Here is a 10202-nt window from a genome sequence, read left to right as displayed (position 1 = left end):
GGAAGAGAAAGGAAGGCGAGAGAAGGAATCAAGTGAGAAATGCTGCTCATGAAGTGAAGGGAAGGAAAGAAAAGGAAAGATGTAATACTGCCCATGACGGAAAGAGAAGGAAAGAAGGAGAAAATGCTGCTCATGAAGGGAATGATAGTAAAGAAGGAAGAAATGCTGCTCATGAAGGAAAGGGAAGATATGAGAAATGCTGGCTACATCCCTGATAAAATGCAAATAAAGTTCAGCAGTTGATCATTCTGACCTTGTATCTGAGAAAACCCTTCAAGGATACTAACTGTTCTGATTTCTAAGAGTAGCTACCAGCCTGAGCCTTCCCTCCCCCCCCCCCCCCCCCCCTCCAGCTGCTGGGGCAGAAATTAAAAGGGAAGGAGAAAAAGGATTTTTGCAGAGGAAGAGACAGTAGTTAGTAGATAGTGGATTTTCCAGCCAAGGATTTCCATCTGGAAATCTGTGCTTGTGGGGAGAAAGCTTCTATAAAGCACTACAATACAGAGGTTGGCTAGTTAAAACTCCCTCGCAAGAGCCTATTGCACTACATGCTATAGACATGGAGTCAACACTTAGGATATATAAGAGCTCCAAAGACCCCCAAATCATCAGGCCAGAATCAACAAAAGCCTAATCCTAGTTTTTCACTATGCCGGGACTAGTGATGGATTGCAAAAAGTACAAATGAAATTGAAGTGGATAGAGCACCGTTCACGGAAGAGAGTGTGTATGAACAACTTGAAAAGCTAAAGGTGGACAAAGCCATGGGACCGGATGGGATCCACCCCAGGATATTGAGGGAGCTCAGAGAGGTTCTGGCGGGTCCTCTTAAAGATTTGTTTAATATATCCTTGCAGACGGGAGAGGTTCCGAGGGATTGCAGAATGGCGGAGGTGGTCCCTCTTCACAAAAGTGGTGATAGGGAAGAAGCTGGAAACTACAGGCCGGTAAGCCTCACTTCAAATATTGGAAAAGTAATGGAAGCGATGCTGAAGGAAAGGATAGTGAATTTCCTGGAAGCCAATAAGTTGCAAGATCTGGTTTTACCAAAGGGAAATCGTGCCAAACGAATCTCATTGAATTCTTTGATTGGGTGACAGGAGAATTGAATCAGGGACGAGCTATAGACGTAATCTATTTAGATTTCAGCAAAGCTTTTGGCACGGTTCCCCACAGGAGGCTCTTAAATAAACTGGATGGGCTGAAGATAGTACCCGAAGTGGTGAATTGGATTAGGAACTGGTTGACGGACAGAAGCCAGAGGGTGGTGGTGAATGGAATTCGCTCGGAGGGAAAGGTGAGTAGTGGTGTGCCTCAAGGATCGGTGCTGGAACCGATTCTGTTCAATATATTTGTGAGTGACATTGCCGAAGGGATAGAAGGTAAACTTTGCCTATTTGCAGATGATACTAAGATCTGTAACAGAGTGGACACCCGGGAGGGAGTGGAAAACATGAAAAAGGATCTGAGGAAGCTAGAAGAATGGTCTAAGGTTTGGCAATTAAAATTCAATGCGAAGAAATGCAAAGTGATGCACTTAGGGAATAGAAATCCTCGGGAGACGTATGTGTTAGGCGGGGAGAGTCTGATAGGAACGGACGGGGAGAGGGATCCTGGGGTGATAGTATCTGAGGATCTGAAGGCGACGAAACAGTGTGACAAGGTGGTGGCCGTAGCTAGAAGGTTGTTAGGCTGTATAGAGAGAGGTGTGACCAGCAGAAGAAAGGGGGTGTTGATGCCCCTGTATAAGCCATTGGTGAGGCCCCACCTAGAGTATTGTGATCAGTTTTGGAGGCTGTACTTTCCGAAGGATGTAAAATGAATTGAAGCGGTGCAAAGAAAAGCTATGAGAATGGTAAGGGATTTGCGTTACAAGACGTATGAGGAGAGACTTGATGACCTGAACATGTATACTCTGGAAGAAAGGAGAAACAGGGGTGATATGATACAGACGTTCAAATATTTGAAAAGTATTAATCCGCAAACGAACCTTTTCCAGAGATGCAAAGGAGGTAGAATGAGAGGACATGAAATGAGATTGAAGGGGGGCAGACTCAAGAAAAATGTCAGGAAGTATTTTTTCATGGAGAGAGTAGTGGATGCTTGGAATGCCCTCCCGCGGGAGGTGGTGGAAATGAAAACGGTAAGAGAATTCAAGCACGCGTGGGATAAACATAAAGGAATCATGTTCAGAAGGAATGGATCCTCAGGAGCTTAGCCAAGATTGGGTGGCAGAGCCGGTGGTGGGAGGCGGGGATAGTGCTGGGCAGACTTATGTGGTCTGTCCCAGAGCCTGTGGTTGGGAGGCGGGGATAGTGCTGGGCAGACTTACACTGTCTGTGCCCTGAAAAGGACAGGTACAAATCAAGGTAAGGTATACACAAAAAGTAGCACATATGAGTTTATCTTGTTGGGCAGACTGGATGGACCATGCAGGTCTTTTTCTGCCGTCATCTACTATGTTACAATTGTCTTACCCTCTTTCTAATAAGCTGGGAAATATATGACAGACAAGTGGGTTATAAGCATTATCTGACATGGTTACAGATTGAATATGGAGGGGCCCTTTTACTAAGCTGCGTAAGCGTCTACATGTGCCCAACGCGTGCCAAAATGGATTTACAAATACCTGGAAAGATCCCAAAACAGTAAAATAGATTTTATGCTGCTTATCCTAGAAATAAGCAGTGGATTTCCACCAAGTTCATGTTAATGGTTTATGGACTTTCTTTTAGGAAGTTATCCAAACCTTTTTTTAAACCCTGCTAATTTAACTGCTTTTACCACATTCTCTGGCAAAGAATACCAGAGTTTAATTATATATTGAGTGAAGAAATATTTTCCATGATTTGTTTTAAATTTACTATATAGTACATGCTTGATTTTAAAGATAAATTACTTATTACTAACAATAGTTCTGCAAGTTCATTTTTCAATTCTATCAGTACTCTGGGATGTATACCATCCGGTCCAGGTGATTTGCTAATCTTCAATTTGTCAAACTGCCCCATTACATCTTCCAGGTTTACAGAGATTTGATTCAGTTTCTCTAACTCGTCAGCATTGAATACCATTTCTAGCATTGGTATATCTCCTACATCTTCCTCAGTGAAGACCAAAGCAAAGAATTCATTTAATCTCTCCGCTATGACCTTGTCTTCCCTGAGTGCCCCTTTTACTCCTCTGTCATCTTGCGATCCAACTGATTCTTTTGCCAGCTTCTTGCTTTTAATACAGCTAAAAAAGTTTTTGCCTCCAATGCAATCTTCTTTTCAAAGTCCCTCTTTGCCTTCCTTATCAGCGCTTTACATTTGACTTGTCATTCCTTATGCTGTTTTCTATTATTTTCAGTTGGATCCTTCTTCCATTTTCTGAAGAATCTTCTTTTAGCTCTAATAGATTCCTTCACCTCACTTTTTAACCATGCCGGCTGTTATTTGGCCTTCCTTCCTTGGATTATATCTGGCCTGGGCTTCCAGAATGGTATTTTTGAGCATCATCCATGCCTGATGTAAATTTTTGAGCTTTGCAGCTGCTGCTCTAAGATTTTTTTTTTTTTTTTACTGTTCTTCTCATTTTATCATAGAGGGGAATAATCGAACGTCGCCGGCGAAATAGGTCGACGGCAATCTATTTTGGCGGCGGCACAACAGCTGGAATGGAACCGTATTTTCAAAAAAGATGGCCGGCCATCTTTTTTTTCGATAATACGGTGTGGCCCGGCGAAATGCCTTGGATTTCGCCGGGTTTGAGATTGCCAGTTTTTTTTTTACCGCGATAATGGAAAAAACTGCCGGCGATCTCAAACCTGGCGAAATCCAAGGCATTTGGCCGTGGGAGGGGCCAGCATTTATAGTGCAATGGTCCCCCTCACATGCCAGGACACCAACCGGGCACCCTAGGGGGCACTTCAAACATCTTTTATAAACAACCAAATTAGCTTCCAGGTGCATAGCACCCTTCCCTTGTGTGCTGAGTCCCCCAAATCCCCCCCAAAACCCACTGCCCACAAGTGTGCACCATTACCCTAGCCCTAAGGGCTGAAGGGGGGCACATACATGTGGGTACAGTGGGGGTTTGGGAGGGCTCAACATTACCCACCACAAGTGGAACAGGTGGGGGGGGATAGGCCTGGCTCTGCCTTTCTGCAGTCCACTGCAACCAACAAGAACTGTTCCAGGGACCTGCATACTGCTGTCAGGGTGCTGGGTATGACATTTGAGGCTGGCATACAGGTTGGCAAAAAAGGTTTGTATTTTAATAATTTTAGTGTGGGAGGGGGTTGGCGACCACTGGGGGAGTAAAGGGAGGTCATCCCCCATTCCCTCCGGTGGTCATCTGGTCAGTTGGGGCATCTTTTTGAGGCTTGGTCGTGAAAATAAAAGGACCAAGTAAAAATACTGCTTATCGCCGGGTTTTATTTTTCCATTATCCACGAAAGCCGGCCATCTGGTAGCCACGCCCAAGCCTGCCCATGTCCCGCCTTCGCTTCGCCGCCAACACGCCCCTTTGAACTTTCGCCGGCGAGGCGAAGGGAAAGCGGTGAAACTATCACAAATGTAGCTTTCAATTATATGCTTTTCGCCTCTTTTGCGAAATCGCCGGCCATATCCTGATTTGTGGCGGGAAATAGCCGGCGATTACTTTCGATTATAAGCTGGATAGTCTCCTTTTTGAAAGTTAAATGCTAATATAATGGATTTCCTGTATGTACTTACTCCAGATCTTATATCAGGTCTAACCATGTTAAGATCACTGTTGTCGAGCAGCCCCAGCACTATTACTTCCTGCACCGCATCATGTGCTACACTAAGGACTAGGGCTAGAATTGTTCCCCCATTTGTTGGCTCCTGAACCAGCTGCTCTATAAAGCAGTCCTTGATTTCATCAAGGAACTTTACCTCCCTGGCATGCCCTGATGTTACATTTACCCAGTCAATATTGGGGTAATTGAAATCACTTATTATTACTGTGTTCCCCAGCTTGTTAGCCTCCCTAATTTCCTTTAACATCTATCTGTTCATCCTGGCCAGGTGGATGGTAGTACTATCACTATCTTTTTCCCTTTACACATGAAATTTCTATCCATAGGAATTCCAAGATGTGTTTTGTGTCCTGCAGAATTTTTAGTCTATTCAATTCATGAACCTTCTTAACGTATAATGCTACCCCTCCACCAATTCGATTCACCCTATCACTGCGATATACTTTCTACCCTGGTATGACACAGTCACTGTCCCACTGGTTATCCTCCTTTTACCAGGTCTCAGAGATGCCTATTATATCTATCTTTTCATTTAGTGCAATATATTCTAACTATTCCCTTTAATTTCTTAGGCTTCTGGCATTTGCATATAGATATTTCAAACTATGTTTGTTGTTCCTATTTACAACTTGTTCAGCAGTTGACAGTGATAATTTGCAATATTTAAAATGTATTTGCGTTTTATTTAAAGACACCTGGAGGGGCATTTTCTAAAGAAATGTGTAAATCAGCATTTGGCCGTTTTACAAAGACATCCAAATTCCAAACAGGAAAGAAGGTCATTTTCAAAAAAGGTGGACGTCTATCTTTTGTGTTCAAAAATACCTGTGATTTGGAGGGCCTTTTTTCAGTCCATTTTCAAACAAAAGACGTCCAAATGCAAGACATCCAAAACAGAGGAAGAGTGGCTTAATGGTTAGTGCAGTGGGCTTTGATGCTGATGACATGGGTTCAATTCCCAATGCTGCTCCTTATGACTTTGGGCAAGTCAAATTGCACAAGGGACATTTTTGAATATGACATCTAAGTCTGAATTTGGACCTTTTTTGTAAAAGGTCCAAAATCAGAACAGGAAAGGTCACTTTCTACAAAAAAAAAAGTCAATCTTTTCCTTTTGAAACTGCTGTTTGGAAAAATGTTTTGTGATTTGGAGGAGTAAGGGGAGGTGATCTCCAAGTCCCTCCAGTGGTCATCTGGTCATTTGGGGCCCATCTTGTGTGGAGTAGCCTAGTGGTTAGTGCAGCATACTTTGAACCTGGGGAAGTGGGTTCAATTCCCACTCCAGCCATTTGTTATAAAAATAGGTCTAGCTCAAAACGCCTAAGTTTTAGTCTTGGACGTCTTTGTTTTGTTCCACTATTGCTGAAAGAGGTCCATGTCTTATTTATTTATTTATTTGTTACATTTGTATCCCACATTTTCCCGCATATTTGTAGTACTCAATGTGGCTTACATGGTACTGGAGAGGCGTTTGCAGACTCCAGTGAGAACAAATACCAAAATGGTGCTAGGTAAGACACAGTTCGTGTGGCACAGCCACGAATGGGAATCGTATTGCGGAAAGGTTGAGGTATTTATTTTATTTGTTATTTTTGTTACATTTGTACCCCGCGCTTTCCCATTCATGTATGTCCATTACGTGCTTTAGTTTTGTTGTGTCGCAGGGATCAGACATTTAGGTTGGGTCAGTAGGGTATGCCTTTTTAAACAGGTTAGTTTTTAGTGATTTCCGGAAGTTTAGGTGGTCGTGCGATGTTTTCAAGGTTTCTGGTAGTGCATTCCACAATTGTGTGCTTATGTAGGAAAAGCTGGATGCGTAAGTTGATTTATATTTGAGGCCTTTGCAGCTGGGATAATGCAGATTTAGGTATGTTCGTGTTGACTTTGATGTGTTCCTAGGTGGTAGGTCAATCAAGTCTGTCATGTAACCTGGGGCTTCACTGTAGACAATTTTGTGAACCAGGGTGCAGATTTTGAAGGTGATGCGTTCTTTGATTGGGAGCCAATGCAGTTTTTTGCAGAAGGGTTTTGCACTTTCGAATCGTGTTTTTCCAAATATGAGCCTGGCTGCCGTTTTTGAGTGGTCTGGAATTTCTTTAAGGTCTGTTCCTTGCATCCTGAATAAATTCCATTAGAATAGTCTGTGTGGCTTAGTACCATTGATTGTACCAGGTTGCGAAATGTTTCCCACAGGAAAAGTTGCTTTAGGCGTTTGAGTTTCCACATTCAGTGGAACATTTTCTTAGTTGTGGATGCTACTTGACTCTCTAGCGTTAAGTTACGGTCTATTGTAACGCCGAGGAATGCCTGTCCCGCCTTGAACACGCTCCTGGCACACCCCCTTGAGATCTGGACGTCCTTCTGACGGACTTCAGGGAAAGACGCCCAAAAAGAGGTTTTGATAATACTGCCCCTTTTTGGACATCTATCTCTTTTGAAAATGAGCCTGCTGGTCTACTATGGTCTCTATTGCAACCTCGCTATCGGGATGTCCTATCTTCCCTGTTATGGTGATGTCTTTGAAAGATACCTTGTTCTGAACTATGTACTTTTGAGCAACTGTCAGCCTTCCCCCAGTTTTTAGTTTAAAAAACTGCTCTATCTCCTTTTTAAATGCTTTTGCCAGCAGTCTGGTTCCACCCTGGTTAAGGCGGAGCCCAGCATTCCAGAATAGGCTTCCCCTTACCCAGAATGTTGCCCAGTTCCTAACAAATCTAAAGCCCTCCTCCCTGCACCATGACCTCATCCATACATTGAGACTCCGGAGCTCTGCAAGTCTCTTTGGCCCTGCGCGTGGAACAGGGAACATTTCAGAAAATGCTCCCTGGAAGTTCTGGATTTGAGCTTTCTATTTAAGAACCTAAATTTGGCTTCCACAACCTCCCTCACACATTTTCCTATGTCATTGGTAACCACATGAGCCAAGACAGCAGGTTGCTCCCCAACACTGTCTAAAATCTTATCTAGGTGACACATGAGGTCCCCATCTCAGCACCAGACAGGCAAGAGTCCAAGCGATCCTCACCTCCACAGTCCTAACCATTGCCTCCTGGGCAAAAGCCCCTAGAGACACACCCTCGTTGTGAGAGGTATAGTGGCACTTCAAGCGGCAGGGAAATCAACATATACAAATCTTATCTTTTCAATTTTTGATCACCATAACATGAGGAGGGATCAAGCAAAATTTGAAGAATGGTCTACAATTGTCAACTAAGATTTAATGCTAAAAAATTCAGGGTCATTCATTTGTGCTGCAAAAACCCAGTGGAGTGGTTAGTGGCTATCTGAATTTCAGCTTTGGCTCCAAAACTAGCCCAAAATTCCAATTTGGCCATGTTTCAGTTTTGGCTGAAAATGTTGATGTATTTTCAGCTGAAACTGAAACTTCCCCTGACCAAAACCATTGCCCACTCTCTGCCTCCTCCAACCACAACTACCATCACCCTTCCTGGATCTACCTTAGGAGCCCTGGTGGTCTAATGGCCTAACTGTCAAAATGGCTTCTGAGATCTTGAGCAACAGTCTCCCAAGACTGCTGCTGAAGGTATGTACAACCATTTTGAGGACAGAGTGGCAGGGGCAGGAGTGACTGGTGATCGCTCCTGCCCCAGATAGGCCACTAGACCACCATGGTTTAAGTTAGGCCTGGGGGTGGGGTTGACAGATTGGTCCAGGAGAGAGGCTTTGACTGGTTGTGGGGGGGGGGGGGGGCGGGGAGTTGAAAGGAGGTTCTATTTGGTGATGGTGGCAGTGTGAATGGGTGCAGTTTATGGGGTGGGGATTGGCTGGTTTTAGATGAAACTGATACTGAAAAGCCTGGTTTCGATTGACCTCTAGAAGTGGTACAGTATAGGGGGTGAAGTACCTCTGTGTATGAAAGAAAGGGACCTAGGAGTGATTGTATCTGATGTTAAGGTAGATATCCAAAATAGAGAGCTGTACAGGAGCGGGGACAGCGGGAATCCCGCGGGGATCCCCTTCATGTCTGCAGGGATCCTGCAGGTCCTATGGGATTTCCACAGAACCACGAGGGTATCCAACCTATGCTTTCCTTCCCCACACATATCTGAAGTCACCCTGTTGGTCTTGTGGCTTGCTTAGAGGCAGGAAAAATCCCTACTCTTTCCTGCCCGTTGCCACAGATCCTTCTCGTTGCTGCTGTGCCTTGTTTAAAATGGATGCCAAGATTTCAAGCAGTGGCCTCGTGATATTTCAGCGAAAGTCTTGCGAGGCCACCACTTGTAATCTCAGCAACTATTCTAAACAAGCACCGGCAGTGCGACGGATCAGCGGCAGCGGGCAGGAAAGAATGGGGATCTTTCCTGCCTTGAAGCAAGCCACTAGACTACCAGGGTAACTTCAGGTATGTACGGGGAGGGTACCCAGGGAGGAGGAGAGGAGGGTGCAGAGAGGAGGAGAAAATGGGGCAAGGAGGTTAGACTGAGAACAGGAGACAGTATGAGGTTATCTAGCCCAATGGGTTGAAGCCAGTAGGTTGAGATTGCCACCACACTGGTTCATCTAAAACAATGGCAAATGCTATAGAAAACAATAGCAAAAGATTTTTTAGAAATAAGGGACTGCCTATACGTGGTCCATCTGTCAAAAGCTGTTCCAGTTGGTAGGCAGTGCCTTAAAAGGTGGACAAAAGATTTTTCTTATTTGACAACTTTTTAATTTATTTGAAAGCTTCCCATATGTAGATATAAATATCATGAAATACAAACTGAATATCACTAAAACAGCTTAAAAATTATTGCTGGTAGAAACAGCACTAATAAAGGCTGTGTTTTGTGCTTATTTTTCTACACTGTTCTATACAATACAGTAATGCATGGCTAAATTTCAGTGAGGATATCTTATTTACTGATGGGTTCGTCTTAACTGTTGTAATCTGCCTTGAGAAGCCTGGTGTTATAAAGATTGGAAGTAAAATTAAACTCTCCTTTCATTGGGGCACATAGAATCATATCTTCACCTCATCTCCTTTGTACAAATGGATTATTCTGTTTTGAGTATGTTTCAGGAACATGTGGATTTCATAAGTTAAAATATTAAAAATAAATATTTCATGCAGATCTCTTTCTTGGGGGGGGGGGGGGAGCAAGGTGACTGCGGTGCTGCAGGGGCTGGGTGGGCTGGGATGATTACTTGTGGCAGGGATGGGTGGGAACAGGTTAGATTCTTGCGGGGATGGGTGGGGATGGGTTAGATTGCAGAGGGGACAGGTGGGGATGGGTTGGATTTCTGTCCCCGTGCAACTCTCTAATCCAAAAGCTAGGAACGGCCAGTAGGAAAAGGAGATGATAGTTCTTCTGTATAAGTTTCTGATCCGGCCTCATGTGGAGTACTGGATACAATTCTGGAGACTGCATCTTCAAAAAGATATAAACAGGATAGAGTTGATCCAGAGGGTGGCTATGAAAATGGTCTCTGG

This window comes from Microcaecilia unicolor, chromosome 5, assembly GCF_901765095.1.
Source record: "Microcaecilia unicolor chromosome 5, aMicUni1.1, whole genome shotgun sequence".
Taxonomy (NCBI): Eukaryota; Metazoa; Chordata; class Amphibia; order Gymnophiona; family Siphonopidae; genus Microcaecilia; species Microcaecilia unicolor.
This window is presented reverse-complemented; position numbering follows the sequence as displayed.